Raw genomic sequence first — 16,760 nt, 5'->3', positions numbered from 1 at the left:
TTGGGGAGGAAAAATGTAAACGTAGAGTACGTGAGGTGATGTACTGGCCAAGAATGAACCAAGACATCAGCTGGACTACTTCCTTATGTGAAATATGCCTTACCTATAGACCAAAGCAGCAAGCAGAACCACTTACACCACACCCTGTACCAGAAAGGCCGTATTTCGGAGTTGGAGTGGGTTTGTTTGACCATAATGGGAAGAGCCATATTGATGTAACAGACTACTTTTCCAATTACCCAGAGGTTGAGACACTGCAATCAACGTCCAGCAAAGCAGTTATCACGTTCCTGAAAGCTGTGTTTGTGAGGCATGGAGTTCCATGTGATTTAGTATCAGACGATGGTCCACAATTTTCGAGCTGTGAATTTGAATCCTTTGCCAATGTTTGGGGGGGTTTCGACATACAACCTCAAGCCTAGCAGAGAGTTCAGTTAAGGTGGTGAAGGGCCTCATGAAGAAAGCGCAAGATGGACAAGAGGATTTCCACAGAAGTCTAATGATTTACAGAAGTGCACCACTGCAGAACGGCCTTTCACCAGCCCAAATGCTGATAGGTCGATGCATACACACTAGCCTTCCAATACATGAAAACCTGTTGACACCTGAAGGAACACACAAGGTCAAACAGGCTAAAGAGGAAGGGAAAGAAAAACAGAAACAGAATCACTACAAGTCAGCGAAAAGCCCACCAGTCCTGAAGCCTGGGGATCAAGTGTGAATCCGAGATCATGATTCTGGCACATGGTCCATGCAAGGAGTTGTGCAAGAGGAAGTAAATCCACATTCATATCAGATCCAGACGGAGCGAGGGACACCTCTGAGGAGGAACCGCGTGGATCTACGACCACAAGCTCCGACCCATAGCTGTGACCCATCCCCTGTCGGTACACCAAAGGGGCCAGCATATGGAGAAAATGAACATGTGGACCAGAGTTCCCAGGAAAACACCAACAGTAATGCAGCAAATGAAAGCAACACACCTGTGAAAACAAGTACCAGACCAAAAAGGACCATTAAACCACCTCAGAGTCTGATTGAAAGCTGCTAGGTGGACAAGGGTTCTTGGCAGGTTTATAAGGACAAAGTATTGTGTTTGTTTTTCTTTAAGGGGGGAAGATGTGTTCTTATGTAGTTATAATAAAGAATTACAGTTCCCAATAGGCAATACAAGGGGTCAAATGGGGAACAGGAAGTGGCTGTAAAAAGAGAGGGAAAGCAAGCCTCTCTGGTGTTGGTTAATAAAAATGTTCAGATGTTAAACCCACATGAAGTTTGTCTCTTGATGAAGAACAAACATAACAGAAATGAATAAAAATATGTTAAAAAGCTAACAAGAATTGTGAAGCAATTAAACAAGCAGTATAATGCAAAAAAAATACATAGCAAACACATTTACAATCCAAGCAGTATTCACAAACATCACAATTACCAATTTTCTGATGTTTTATCAGATATTTAAAAAAATCAAAATATCCATAGTATTCTTAATTATCTTTCTGCAATGTAATAAGCCCCTCTTGATTAGTCATTTTGTACAACTACATTAATCTTTTTAACAAGCTCTGCAATGTATAAATGGTTTGAGGTTAATTAGCCCAAACCTTTATATAACAGCAGGGGTGATTTTAAACTGAAAATTTGGGAGCTAAAGAGACCCAAGGTGGCTAAGATGAGGTCTTAAATTTAAGTACATGTTCAGCACAAGATACATCTTGGTAAAGGAGGTACATACCAGCAATCCTTGCCCTCTAGATTGTCAATATCTGATTAATACTTAAGTCACTTGCTACAGCTAATTAAAGAGGTTGTTGTAAAGCATTTTGGTGGGCAATATGTCAGTTAACAACTCCTCCTAACAGCAAATAAATGCAACACAATTAAACAGATTATTGTTCAGAACTTTGGGCCTAAGTTAAAACCCTATGCGTCTTTCATGCTCACTTGCTGATTTAGATTGACTGATTACTGTAGATGATTTTTGAGTCACATTGGGTAACTTTTCGGAACAATTTGTTTCAAGCTTTCTCGGGAGATTTGTGTTGTGTATAAAGAGTAAGTGCTGTGTTGTTGTCTCATTTACATTTTATGTTACTGGAACCTACAGTCATACTGTATATATCACTTTCCTCTGCCTACTTCAGGGTACAATAGGCTGCTAAGCCTGTACACTTCTAAGCAGGCAAGGTGTATGTGGACATCAGTATGTAATTACATAGTAGATGAAGAATGTTAAGGTTGCTGGTATTGGTACTCAATTATTGAGCAGTATCTTTGTGAGGTGGAATCATACCTTTCCCATTTATGTCAAGTTGTTAAACTTCTTGTGACATTGGAGCAAAAGCCTAGGGGCATTGCTTCTGGCTGCAATCTGTAATCACTTCCAGGATGCACTGTTTTGGTCATCTCTGTGGCTTTCTCTCTCAATGCAGGTGCAGGTCATCCTTCCTCCCTCCTCCTTTCTGCAGGATCTATGATGGCAATTCCTAGAACCTGAGCCACACTTCAATCTTTCCCAAGTAATGTTTTCCATGCCTGTAGCAAAATGGCTTCTGATTGGTGCTTGAGAGTTCAACACGTAGGAGTCTATTTTATACCTCCCTACATATTTAAATAATAGTAATCATCAGCTAGTCCTAAATTTCTCACGGAAGTCCAAATACATTTTTTACTGGCATGGAACCCACTTAGTGCTTATGTTTACCTTTTTACAAACATAACTCCCACTGTTTTTTGTAAAACATTGGAAAATCGCTTGATACCCAGTTACTATTTCCCCACTGGGAGAATTCTATCATAAAACCAACCCTCCATTTCCAAATGTGGCCTTACTAGTGATCTTCACAGAATTAATTTATTCTCATCAAATAACTCTTAGATGCATCTTGGAATCTGATTAGATTTTGTATTATCTTCTCAGTCTGGGGCAAAACAAATATTTCTCTTGAATTATTTTCACAGTATATTCAAAGCATAATGTCGCTATTTATGTTTTGATAATTGTGCTAGTAAATCAGTAGAAAGCTGAGGTGAATTGTATTCTGAGCTGTAATAAAAGCAATTGTATTAAAATTATCTTTTCAGCAAGAAATATACTGAAAAAAGTAAGCCACATTTTACATATTGAGGTTAAAAAGTTGTGTTAACTATTTAAAGAATACAACAGTGACTCACTTTCTATTAGGGTAAATGTAACTTGTGATCTCATCCAATTTAATTATTTTAATGCCTTTTCTCTTGTATAACCTTTACAAAGTTGAAATAAATGCTTGCCTGCTTCAGCCAAAGATGGTATTCAAAGAGAGTGCAAATCAGATATTCACTAACACCGTGGTCCTTGTTCTCCAGTCTATGCTCTCTTCAAAGCTAAGCAGCAATGAATTGACCCTGATATTCCCAATTAACCAAGCTGGCCTCTGTTGCCCTTCAGCTATGCTGACTTTCTTACAATGAATTTTGACTGAAGACTTTCCAACTGTTTTGTGTGTAATATTCCAGTACAAATTTTTCATGACTTTGATTTTTAATCTCATTTTACATTCTCTTGGTCTGCCCCTTTGAAGTCTATTTTCTAATAAATAAAACATAAACCTTCTTACAAATTTTATACACCCCAAGATATTTATTTTGGAAAACTAAATGCTATCCACATTGGGAATGTAGCCTTACAATCAGGCACGAAATAGAAGGATTAAATTTGAAAGACTCCCACTATTGTGCCCCAAACCATCACCTGCCCTGCTGCGGTTCCTTATACTGTGATGTTAAGATTCTTGCATTTCTCTGATCAGAGTATTTGTTTAGGAAAACCACATATTGGCCTTGCACAAAGGAAATAATGTGCTGTACACCTATGCATAATGAGAATTGGTCAAATCTGGGATATTTAACATTGAAGCTTTACAATGGTGGTGAGAGCACATCCACATCCCATCACATTGTTAAACACATTGCATCAGTAGGATCTGTTCTTCAACAGTGGCATCGATTTTGGGGCCAGCAAAGCAATGACAGTACTTCTCTCTGATTTTGCATCCCCCACCCCTAAATAAAACTACAAAGATCTAGTAACATTAGTCAGAAATGCCCTTTGACAACATCTGCTATTCAATGCAACTGAAATTTAGAAGTGGATTTCAGCAGACATGCTTTAATGTATTGCATGTTTACTGAATTGGCAGAGGATGAATTTCTACTCTGCAGTATCCATTGTGAAAAAATGGATTCTTTTTCTCAACATATTGGAAAGCCACCTTTGGTAGAATAGCAGTTTTTATACTACAGTTATATCTTATACTGCTGCAGGGACATGTATAGAGCCTGAGTTATAAGAAGAGGTTGGTAGGCTGGGACTTTATTCCTTGGAGCATAAGAAACTGAGGGGTGACCTTATTGAGGTGTATAAAATAATGAGGGGTATAGATGAGGTGAATGCACACATACTTTTGCCCAGGGAAAGGGAATCAAAAACCAGAGGACATGGGTTTAAGGTAAGAGGGGAAAGATTTAAAAGGGACCTGAGGGGTAACTTCTTTGCATAGAGGGTGGTGCGTATATGAGCTGCTAGAGGAAGTGGTTGAGGCAGGTACAGTAACAGTGTTTAAAAGACAGTTGGACAGCTACTTTATGACTATGACTCTATATCCCTGGTATATTTCCGCGAAGGAGACCACAATTGTAATTGTGCAAACATAATATGCATTAATTATGTGGTGAATTACTTTACACAAAGTGAGCTTTGCTGAAAGATCATTGACCCAAAACGTTAATTCTGTTTCTTTTTTCACATATATTGCCTGACTTGCTTGACTATTTCCAGTATTAGCTATTTTATTCAGCAGCTTCAGTATCTTTCCACTGTTCTTTCTAAATGTGAATCAGAGGTACTAGTTATGTATTCCATTTCATCGTCTGCTTCATTAGAAATGTGGAAATTATATACTCATATCAAAAACTTTGCACCATGTTGCCTGTTGAATGATTTTAATTTTGCTGGATTAACCTTTCTCAAGAAAAAAGAGTATTGCTAAACTTGGCAATAATACCTGGCCTGACATGGGACATCTTTAGTTTAATATCCATTTTATTACAATTCATACCAATAAACAGGGGATATTAAATCAAACTCATCTACAATTTCAGTGAAAGATTTGTATGTTCTATACTTCTGACATTGTCTGGCAAAACCCACAAATCAGTTTCCAGGTTCCATTTATTCTTAAAGTCCCAAGGGGTAGTGCTTAATCATTATTAGATGCAACTTAAAAACTGCAATAAATTTTCTATTTTGACCCTATCTGGGCAAAGAAGGAGGGAAAATTTGGATTCACATTGATGGTTTTATGGACCTTCTCATGGCATAAGTAGATGTCAGTAACAAGTTCCTGTTTTATCTCACAACCAAGGAATGATGGTATTGAGATTACTCAGACTACAAACCTTGAAGTTATACTGGACCTTATCCCTTGGTGACATTTGCATTGCGACCTGGTTGAAGCCTTCAGGTTCAGTGAGATATCACATCACAGAGATGTTTGTGAAAGCCATTGAATCACTAGACATGAAACAGTTAACTGCGTAAAGTGGTTTGAGAGTGCAAATTTTTACACAAGAGATGGGTCAATTGGTATGGCTGTTATATCATCCTACTCTAGAAAAAAAGTCTTCAGTAAATCATATTATCAAATACAAAAAGTGTGTTTTTCCCAACTTAAGAACTCCAAACAATTATTCTTACGTTGGACCACTTCAGAGGATGAAGCAACCACAATGGAATGGCTGGTAGCCCTTTCTCTTTGTACACCAGGTTCTGAAGATGGACTAATCTTGTGACCATGTTTGCAGGAGCTGCTGAGAGGAAATTCTGATTTAAAACACTAACTATATTTCTCTTTTGACAGATGCTACCTGACCTGCTGAGTGTTTCCATTATTTCTTTGTGGATAATCTTGCCCTAACTCAGCCTTTGTTTAAGTCAGTGGCTTTCTTTGCTTCAAGGAATTTTCCAATGCAAACCTAGTTTCCCTTTCCTCCAATTACGTTTGTGGACCTTTGTAAACAATGGACCAGAAGGGCTGAGGAATTTCATCCTCACCATAATGTTATCATAAAAGTCTCAAGGCATAGCATAAATACATCGAAAGAGATTTACTTACAATGCAGAATACTTAACTGATATACAAGTTGAGTCCTCAGGTTCCAGTTCCAGACTGTGTATTCCAGTTAATGTCACTGTTACAGAGCAGGCAATAGGGTCATAGTATGGTTCCTTACATTGATAGAGAACCATCTATCAATGTATGTAGCTATACTTTAAAGGTAAAGTGTGTTTGCCTTTCTCCTTTATACACAATGAGGAGCAAGTATCTTATCAGAAGCACATTTCACATAAATAGAACTAGCTTTCTGTTTTAAATGAACAGTAACTTTAAATCTAATCCATTGAACAATTTTCAGGGTCATCCTGATCTTTTTTGGGCTTGGTGTAGAACTGACTTTTGGACTATTTGGTTCTGTATTTGAAATCAAAAGAAGATGTGATACTTCACTATCTGAAGTCTGTTTTGGACACACGTGATGATTGACTTGTTTTAACTAGCAGAGATCACTTGATTTACTTGAACACTTTGTCATCAATTTCAATCTTGTGTTCAGTTTCTGTTTTTTAGGTAATATGATGTAAACTTAAATGTAGAGGAGATAACGAAGATGTTTGCAGATAATATGACAATGGCCAGTGGTTGACAGCAAGTATGAAAGCTTTAGCCTGTAGGAAGAGGTGGTCTGGCCATCTGAGTATCAAGGTGGAAAATGGAATTGAAGAGAAAAATAATTCACTGAAGGAGGTGCATGGAGGCAAGGAAATAAATGGCAAATATTGAGCAGAGAACCTTTCAGTGTATGTCCACAGATTCTAAAGGCTCGGTCAATAAAATAGTTAAAAAGGTAGTCAAGGCATAGAATATAGGTGCAAGGAAAGATATGCTGGAATTTCACACAATACTAGTTAGGCTATAATATGAGTGCTCCATACAGTTTTAGTCATCACATTACAAGAAAGATATTATTGTGTTCGAAAGGGTGCAAAGAATGTTTCCAGAACTGAGAAGTTTAGCAATGAGGAAATATTGGCTAAGTTGTGATTGTTTTCTTTGGAACGGAGAAAATTTAGGAGAGACTAAATTGAGGTTTATAAAATTCAGGAAGGGCTGAGATGGAGTAAATGGGAAGGACTCATCTCCCTTATATAGAAACAAGCAGAGGGCATGGATTTAAAGTAATTGATGGAATGATAAGAGAGGAAATGAAGAAAAAAGTTTTTCACCCAGAGAGTGGTAAAGTCGCTGCCTGAAAGGGTGGTAGAAGATGAAACCCTCATCACATTTAAAAGGCATGTGGATATGTAGTTGAAGAGCCGTGACCTGCAGAACCATGGGCCTAGCAGTGGGAAGGTGGAATGAGGCTGGGTACCCTTTGTTTTTACTGGCACAGAGATGATGGCCTCCTGGCTCTTAAATTTTCTATGATTCTACCAAACTCCATTATAATTGTTCATATCTCTGCATCTAGAGAATTCAAATTTATCTTTGTTAATCTTTTTTTACATATAGAAACTCAAGTTTGTTGTAACTTCTCCATATGAAGGCATGGAATATTTTGCCTTCATATTCCATTTTCTTCCTGTTTATTAATCTCATGGCCATCCTTTATTGATTTCCTAAACCCTTCAATCCCCATTCCCCAGTTTTCCTTATTCTGTCTGGCAACATTATTCATTCTTACTTTAATCCTGATACTGTCCTTTACATCTCAGTTGTCATTAACTGCACTGCTTTTGCTGTGGAGTTATTCCTTCTCCTGGAGGATTTATAGTTGTGGACTCTTTCCATCCTTTTACTGGACAAAAGGGAAAATAAAGAAATTGAAGATTATTTTATCTATATGAATGTTAGATTTGAAACTACTTTTGATGTGCTTTGCTGTAGGGATTCATTTATAAATAAGGAGGCAACACAGCTGAAACTATTGAATTATTGCCTCTGTATCATCCCAATTTCATCCGTCTAATCCTCAAGTAGTGCCTGCGGAATGAAAAGGTAGAAAGTTATTGCCATACAGTATTGCTGTCTTAAATAGTAATTTACTGAAGTTGATTCCTTGACCTATTAATAAAATGGAGTCATAAACAAGATTCTGCAATGGTCTTGTGGATAATTTCAGCTAGTTATTTGGCTTCATTTCCTGTCACACTACTTCAGTTCTCAGCATAATTATAATCCTGTAGCTGCGTCATTTGGTGCGCATCTTGACTTTAGTATGTGGTGATGTTGACAATCGTTAATAATTCAGGGGTCACCACTGCTGCTCCTTTTCATCTGTCTGAGCTTTTACTAGTCCAGTGATATATCTGCTCTATATGTAATGCATGAAACAGGCATTGCAGGAGAGCTGAGGGGCAGGAAAAATATTGCAGTCTTTGAATGAGTATGTGCGTGCATGTGTATGTAAACCTTCTGTTATTTAATTACTGATACTGCTATCTCCAAACTGTCCTGTTCTTCATTAATTCAAATGTTTTCGGTATTCATATCAATGACTGCCACTGAATGTCCAAAATGAATAAAAACAGTACCCATTGATGCAAACATATTTTCTTTCGGTTATACTTAGCAGCTATGAAGTGCAAAGTACAAACATTCTGACAATCTGACATAATTTTCTTCTATTACTGACACATAGCACAAAACATTCATATGAGACTGGAATTGGAATTAAGTCCAAGTACATTTGCATATTTTTTGGTGTTATGACTGTTAAGGGTACAAACAAAATAAACTGCAGTAGTCAAAATCCCTTAATCCAACTTCAAATGGATTTAAGACTCATAATTACTTAATAATCTTTTCTTCATCTTGCTTAAGGAGTTCAGAGCACTGATTTTAACTAAGTCTGCCTGGTGGTAATTTTGCCTGTGTCCTTTATAAGGGAAGCAGGATATGTCAAGGTGAGCTTTACATGCATATAAATAGTGCTTGTTCTTCCTCTCTGTCACACACACACACACACACACACACATACACACACACACTTACTTCACATCAACTTCCAACCTCAAAGCACCATTGATACGCTACCCCCTCCACCACCGCACTGAGTCTAAGACTGTTATGAATTGGGAGGGAGGCAAATCGTAGGTGAGGGGTTGCTTTTAATTGGGGCCTCTGCTGGCTAGAGGAGCCCATCCTGTGACTTGTGGGCTGAAAGATCCCAAGCCTCAAACCACTTGGAGTTTTGGAGGTATATTCACTAACAATGTTTTATTTTGATTACAACATCCATTGCAATTTGACCAACAGTCAAAACTCTCAATTCCATTTGCGCTGCTGCATCAGAGTAACAGTGGATTAGCCACAGCTTACAAAAGCAACTATTTCTATTTTGTCTTTGCAGGGTATGAGGAGAGGTGACCTATTTCCTCAACCTCAGAACTCTATCAACCGGAGCAGAAGGTGTGAGGACAGGAGGTAAAGATGGGTACTTATTACAATGAAGAGCATAGTGCATCATTGTCCTAGACACCACATGGCATCAGCTCAGTGACTGGCACCGCAAAGGTTGACAGATGATGGATGTTTGTCCCAGTCACAATCAGGATGCAGTTTGGAATGAAGTCAAAGGAATTTGGTGCAGGGTCTTGCTTGAGGGAATTCACATATCTGCTCTCCTCAGAGGATTCAGGTGGCCATAATTAGGATGCTGTCCTATGAAGGGTGGTTTTGATGCACAGTGAGAAGGTAAGCACGTTGTCGGACCTGCCTGTACAAATGTAGGAGAGGACAGGGAGCATGGAGGTGTTGATCTCCATACTCTCACAGGAAGTTGTTAGAGTCGTGAGGCCATGACCTCTGCTCTGAGTGTGATGTGCTTTGCTAGGATCAGTGGCAGTCCTGTCATAAAGATACTGCTGGTTCAGGTGGCAGCTATTGTGGATGTTCAGAAGCCACATCTTTTGGTCTCTCTGCAGTCTCACACTGATTCATCTTGGGCTCTAGTCTCTGCCAAATAGGAGCAGCTCTAAGAGCTCAAAAATTAAATGCCACCTGTGAGCAGTTTGGTGTCCACATATGTTATTTGTGAGCAGATTACTAACCTTGCAGAATGAGGTCATTCCCTCTCTCCTTCCCTTTCATCCTCTGCCATCCTCCAACTCCTTCTCTCCCTCTGTTTCTTCTCTCTTCCTGCTCTCCAACCCTGATCTAAAACTTGGGATAAATCGTCTGGTCAATGCCAATGGTCAAAACCTTGGGAAAATTTCAAATGGGCCCTCAGTGCAGACATATGTCACATTGGTGTGGCAGCTGCTGATATCACTGTATATTCTGCCTAATCTAAAATGATTGCTAATAATATTGTTTTGTGTGAATGTGCCAAAGGGTTTTGCATCCACAGATTGATCCCCTTGATCATCTGCTCTATTCTATTATAATTTTTTTGTGAAATGTTTAAATTCATGCCATAGCTGCCATGTTGTTCTGGCATTGATACCAATGGAGGTTGCTTATTATCTTGGGATCCATATCCCTGCTTGTTTTGTTCTTACAATGATTACTGTGGCTGTGTTTGTGGGAATAACTCTTGCAAGAGGTAGAAAAACTTAAGAGATATTGCACACTCAGATGACACATCTATTTCCTATTGCCCTTTTTCTAGGACTCCCCCACCCCACCCCAAATTGTTATATATGGGATTGATAGGATTATGTGAGAGAATGTGAGAGAATTCTAGTTGCCTTGAGTTTGACTCAAAAGTGATAATTCTCCTGCCCAAACTTTGTCATTTGTGATCCTCTCTGTTCCAAGAAATGGTCAATTGTTTAATGGTTTAACATGAGCTTCAGTTAAGATCTCGTGAGGGATCTCACATTGTTGGAGAATTGTGGAGTTCTCTGGCTTGGCATGTCATCCCTCAATACATCTTTACATCTTCCTGTGCATTGATTGACAATCTGATCAGTGTATTGTTTTGTGCATTACTCTCAGTTACTGCTGCCACGTTCCTGACTAGCCACTGACATGGCTGTACTCAGGATCATCCTGGAAGCTGAGAGCATTATAGATGAGATTTTTACTGAGGTGGTCACACCCAAGGTACAGGCTTTAGATAGGTGGGTGACCACCAGGAAAAGTAAGGGGAGCAGGCTGTCAGTGCAGGGTTCCCCTCTAACTATTCCCCTCACTAACAGGTATACCTCTTTGGATACTGTTGAGGGAGATGTTCTTTCAGGGGCTAGCAGCAGTAGTCTGGTCTCTGGCACTGTGACCGGCTCTGAGGCTCAGAGGGAAAGGGTGCAATCAGTCAGGGCTATAGTGACGGAGACAGAGAGGAGATTTTGTGCCGCAGAAGAGATGGCAGTATGGTGTGTTGCTTCCTGGGTACCAGGGTCAAGGATGTCTCTGAGCAGCTGCAGAAAATTCTTGAGGTGAAAGCTGAACAGCCAGAGGTCGTTGTACATGTTGGTACAAACAACATAAGTAGAACAAGGGATGAGGTCCTGCAGAATGAGTATAGGGAGTTAGGTAAGAAGTTAAGAAGCAGGACCTCGAGGGTAGTGATCTCTGGATTACTCCCGGTGCCACGTGCTAACGAGGTCAGAAATAGAAGAATAGACCAGATGAATTTGTGGCTGAGTAGCTGGTGCAGGGGGCAGGGATTCAGGTTCTTGGACCATTGGGATCTCTTCTGCAGTAGAGGCAACCTGTACAAGAGGGACAGGTTGGACTTGAACAAGAGTAGGACCAATATCCCTGCAGGGAGATTTGCTAGTGCTACACGGGAGGGTTTAAACTAGATTGGCAAGGGGGGTGGGACTCTGAGCAGGTGCAAGTCATGGGATAAAGCAGTAGCCAGTGAGAGCAGGTTTAGTTATCAGGATAGCCAGGGGCACAGTAAAGGGAGGGAAAGGAATACTCAATTAAACTGCATTTATTTTAATGCACGAGGTTTAACAGATATGGTGGACAAACTCAGAGCGTGGATTGGCTCTGAGGACTGGGACGTTATAGCCATAACAGAAACATGGCTGAGAGGAGAGCAGGACTGGCAGCTCAATGTCCCAGGATACAGATGCTACAGGCGTGATGCAGGTACAGGTAAGCGAGGAGGGGTTTTTGATAAGGGGGGGAAATAACAGCAGTACTTGGAGATAACATTCTTGGGGGATCATCCAGTGAGGCCATATGGGTGGAACTTTGAAACAAGAAGGGGAGGGTCAATCTTGTGGGGCTGTATTATAGACCTCCCATTGGTTAGCAGGAACTTGAGAAGCAGATATCAAGAGTCCAGGAGCAGCATGTTCTTGTTAGGGTGAAGGGTAAACCTGGCAAGTTTAGGGAACTTTAGCTGACGAGAGATATTGTGGCTCTGGTCAAGAAAAAGAAGGAAGCATACATTGAGTTTAGGAGGTTGGGGATGAGTGAATCCCTTGATGACTATAAAAAGATTAAGGATACTCGAGGGAAATCTGGAGGGCAAAAAGAGCATATGAGATGGATCTGGCAGGTAAGGTTAAGGAAAATTCCAAGATGTTCTGCAGCTATATTAAGAGTACAAAGGTGACCAGGGAGAGAGTAGGTCCCCTTAGAGATCAGCAGAGCCGCTGTTGTCTTGAGCCACAGCAGATGGGTAGGATTTTTAATGAATATTTCTGCTTGATGTTTACTGAGGAGAAAATCATGGTTGCTCAAGAGATAAAGGAAACCAGTAGAGATATTTTGGAGAACATTCATATAATTTCAGGGAAGAGGTATTTGCAGCCTTACAGTGCATTAAGGTGGATAAATCCCCAGGGCCTGACCGAGTGCATTCTCGGACTTTGTGGGAGACTAGAGAAGAAATTGCAGAGGCCATTGTGGAGATATTTGCTTCATCGTCAGCCACTGGTGAAGTTCCCGAAGACTGGAAGATGACTAATGTTATTCTGTTGTTTAAGAAGGGTAGCAAGGACAAGTCAGGTAACTACAGGCCGGTCAGCCTGACATCAGCAGTGGGGAAGTTGCTGGAAGGAATTCTAAGGGACGGGACCTACCAGCATTTGGATAGACAGAATCTGATTAGGAGGAGTCAACATGGCTTTCTGCATGGAAAGTCATGCTTGATGAACCTATTAGAGTTTTTTGAAGAGGTAACCAGCAAGGTAGATGAGGTAGGGCAGTGGATGTTGTCTGTTTGGACTTGAGCAAGGCCTTCAACAGGGTCCCAGTTGGTAGGCTGGTCTGGAAGGTTAAGTCCCATGCAATCCAGGGAGAACTAGTTAGATGGATTCAAAACTGGCTTGGTGGTAGGGAGCAGAGGGTGGTGTTTGAAGGTTGTTTCTCGAAATGGAGGCTGGTGACTATTGGTGTGCCACAGGGGTCAGTGTTGGGGCCCTTGTCATTTATTATTTATATAAATGATTTGGATCAAATGCACAAGGCTTGCTCTGTAAGTTTACAGATGACACAAAATTAGGAAGTGTTGTTGATAGTGAAGAAGGTTATCGTAGATTACAGAGGGATCTTGATCATTTAGGGAAGTGGGCTAAGGAATGCCAAATGGATTTCAATACAGATAAATGTGGGGTGATGCATTTTGGAAAGTCAAACCAGTGTAGGACTTACACTATGAATGGTAGGGCACAAGGGAGTGTAATGGAACAGAGGGACCTAGGAGTACAAGTGCATAGCTCATTGACAGCAGCATCACAGGTGGACAGGGTGGTGAAAAAGGTGTTTAGTGTGCTGGCCTTCCATCAATCAGGGCATTGAGTGTAGGGGTTGGGACATTATGTTGCAGTTGTACAAGTTATTGGTGAGGCTGCACTTGGAGTACTGTGTACAGTTTTGATCACCCTGTTAACGGAAAGATGTGGTTAGACTGGAAAGAGTGCAGAAAAGATTTACAAAGATGTTGCCAGGACTACAGGACTTGAGATATAGGGAGATGTTGGCCAGGCCAGGTCTTTATTCCTTAGAACGTAGGAGAATGAGGGGCAACCTAACAGAAATGTTTAAAATTATGAGAAGCATAGATAAGGTGGATGGTAACAGTCTTTTCCCCAGGGTAGGGGAGTTCAAAACTAGGGGGCATAGATTTAGGGTGAGAGGGGAAAAATTTAAAAGGGACCTGAGGAGCAACTTTTTCATGCAGAGGGTGGTGGGTATATGGAACAAGCTGCCAGAGGAAGTGGTTGAGGCAGGTACAATAGCATCATTTAAGAAGCACTTGGATACGTACATGGAGGGGCAGGGCTTAGAGGGATAAAGGCCAGACGCAGGAAATTGAGACTAGCTGGGTTGAGCACAGTGGTCAGCATGGACTGGTTGGGTCGAAGGGCCTGTATCCATTGCTGTATTGCTCTATGACTCTTACAACATTTGGCAGCAGTCCAAAAAGGTCAATAGTCTGACCGATGTTTACATCTGCAGAGGTAAGTGTATTTTGTGCAGAGGTCTCAGTTGTTTAAACAAGGTGCCATTCATAAGGAACTACAGATCATTGTTATCAAGGCAGTAACATTGTACAGTCAAGGTATCATTCATTACAGTGTTATATATAGTGCAGGTGATCTTGCATAGCAGAATGTGAGGAATTGTGTTTTCTAGGCTTTTGGCTGACTACTGGTATAGTATGCTGCTGTGAAGAATTCTAGTGTGGAGAAAGTCACTTGGCTTTGAGACTATAATTTTACAGGCTGCTTATAGAAGATAGAACAGTACAGCAATGAATGTTGTGCCACTCTTGATACCAATTTATACTAAATGTCTTCCTCCTGTGTATCATCCATATCCCTCCATTTCCTTCATATTCATGTGTCAATCTAAAAGCCTCTTAAACTCCACCAAACTGTCTGCTTCCACTACTACCCCTGGTAACCCATTCCAGACACCTACTGCTCTCTGTGTAAAAAGAACTGTGTGGAAAAAAAACTTCCCTCACATTGCCTTTAAACTTCTCCCCTCTACCCTTAGAAGCATGTCCTCTGGTGTTTGACATTTCTACCCTGGGGCAAAGATTCTGACTGTCTACCCTATCTATGCCTCTCATAACTTGAGAAAAACCTTTTCTCAGGTCTAATTGGTTAGGATATCTCTATCAGCAAGACTCTCTTCACCCACATGGTCAAAATCAGCATAAATAGATTCTCATTTTGTTCTCTGTGAGCTTTTAGTAAATAAAAATTCCACTTGTACAGGTCATATATGAATGATGTGTATTTTTCTCTACTTTAAACAAAATATAGCACTTCATTTTTAATTGATACAAAAGCCTGAAAGCAGGTACCACCAGGCTCAAGGACAGTTTCTATCCTGCCATTATAAGACTATTAAATGGTTCCCTCGTACAATAAGATGGACTTGTGACCTCACATTCTACCTCGTCATGGCCTTGCACCTTATTGTCTACCTGTACTGCACTTTCTCTGTCACCTTAACACTTTATTCTGCATTCTGTTATTGTTTTACCTTGTATTACCTCAATGCACTGTGTAATGAATTGATCTGTATGAAAGGTATGCAAGAGAAGATTTTCACTGCAGCTTGGTACATGTGACAATAATTTACCAATTTACCAATTTAACTCCAGAGCTTAAAGCCTAGGTAGTTGAAGGCATGGTCACCTGTAATTAAATTCAGAGAGGGTCACAGCCATAATTGGAGTGCGGGGGTTGTAGCGGAGTAGGGCCATGGAGGTAATTGAAAACAAAGATGGGGCTGCATTCTGTTATTGCTTTTCTCTTGTGTTACCTTGATGTACTCACGTGATGAAATGATCTGTAAGGATGGCATGCAAAACAAAGTTTTTCAGGGTACCTAAGTACATATGACAATAATAAACCAATTTACCAGTTTCGTAGTTTATACAAAATTGGTTTTAGAAATAAAATGCCTTGACAATGAAGGATCTTTGACCTGAAACATCAACTCTGTTTCTCTTTCTGCAGACGCTACCTGAGCTGCTGGAGGCTTCCAGCATTTTCAGTTTTTATTAACCTGGTCCTAATATTGTGATGCATTCCATCTGATCTGTACAGGTCCCACCTTACCCAGAACTGACCCCAGTGGCTCAAGAATCTAACACCCTCCTTCGTGGACCATCTTTCTAGCTGTTCTTTCCTATCATTACATGTGGCACTGTGAGTAATCTAGAAGTTTATACTTCTGAGGTCTTGCATTTTAATCCTAATTCCTTGAAAGCCATGTAACCAATGACAGTTCAAAAGAATTCATCTGACAAGGGAAAACACTATGAGGCAAATGCAGAGATGTGTTTTGCTTATATTAAGACAATTGAGAATATGACAAATGCACTTAAAATAGCACATACCATGAACAGTGGCCAAAAGGCAAACAGTAACGATTCTATGAAAATGAATGGCATGGTTGCCAACCATCCTTTATTCGAAGGAAAGTCTCTGGGTTGCAGTAATTGTTCACGGTTGCTTGCCCCACCATTCCAGAGAGGCTCTTACAATAAACATTCATGTTGTGCTGAGCTCTAGACTTTGTGAGTCTGTTTATTTCCTCCATTAATTCAGATTTTCAGCATCTGCAGTTTATTTTTTTAATTTTCACGAGGAATCACAAGACATTTAAAGAAACATTTAAAACTGATTGAGAGCTGAAGAATCTGCAGAAAAAAATCATTCTCTCAGTGACACAAACAAGACTAATCATAGGGAATAATAAACTGCTTTCTCCAGAGAGTTTCTGTGGCAAAATTTC

The sequence above is a fragment of the Pristis pectinata genome, chromosome 4 (assembly GCF_009764475.1).
Source record: "Pristis pectinata isolate sPriPec2 chromosome 4, sPriPec2.1.pri, whole genome shotgun sequence".
In the NCBI taxonomy this organism is placed as follows: domain Eukaryota; kingdom Metazoa; phylum Chordata; class Chondrichthyes; order Rhinopristiformes; family Pristidae; genus Pristis; species Pristis pectinata.
This window is presented reverse-complemented; position numbering follows the sequence as displayed.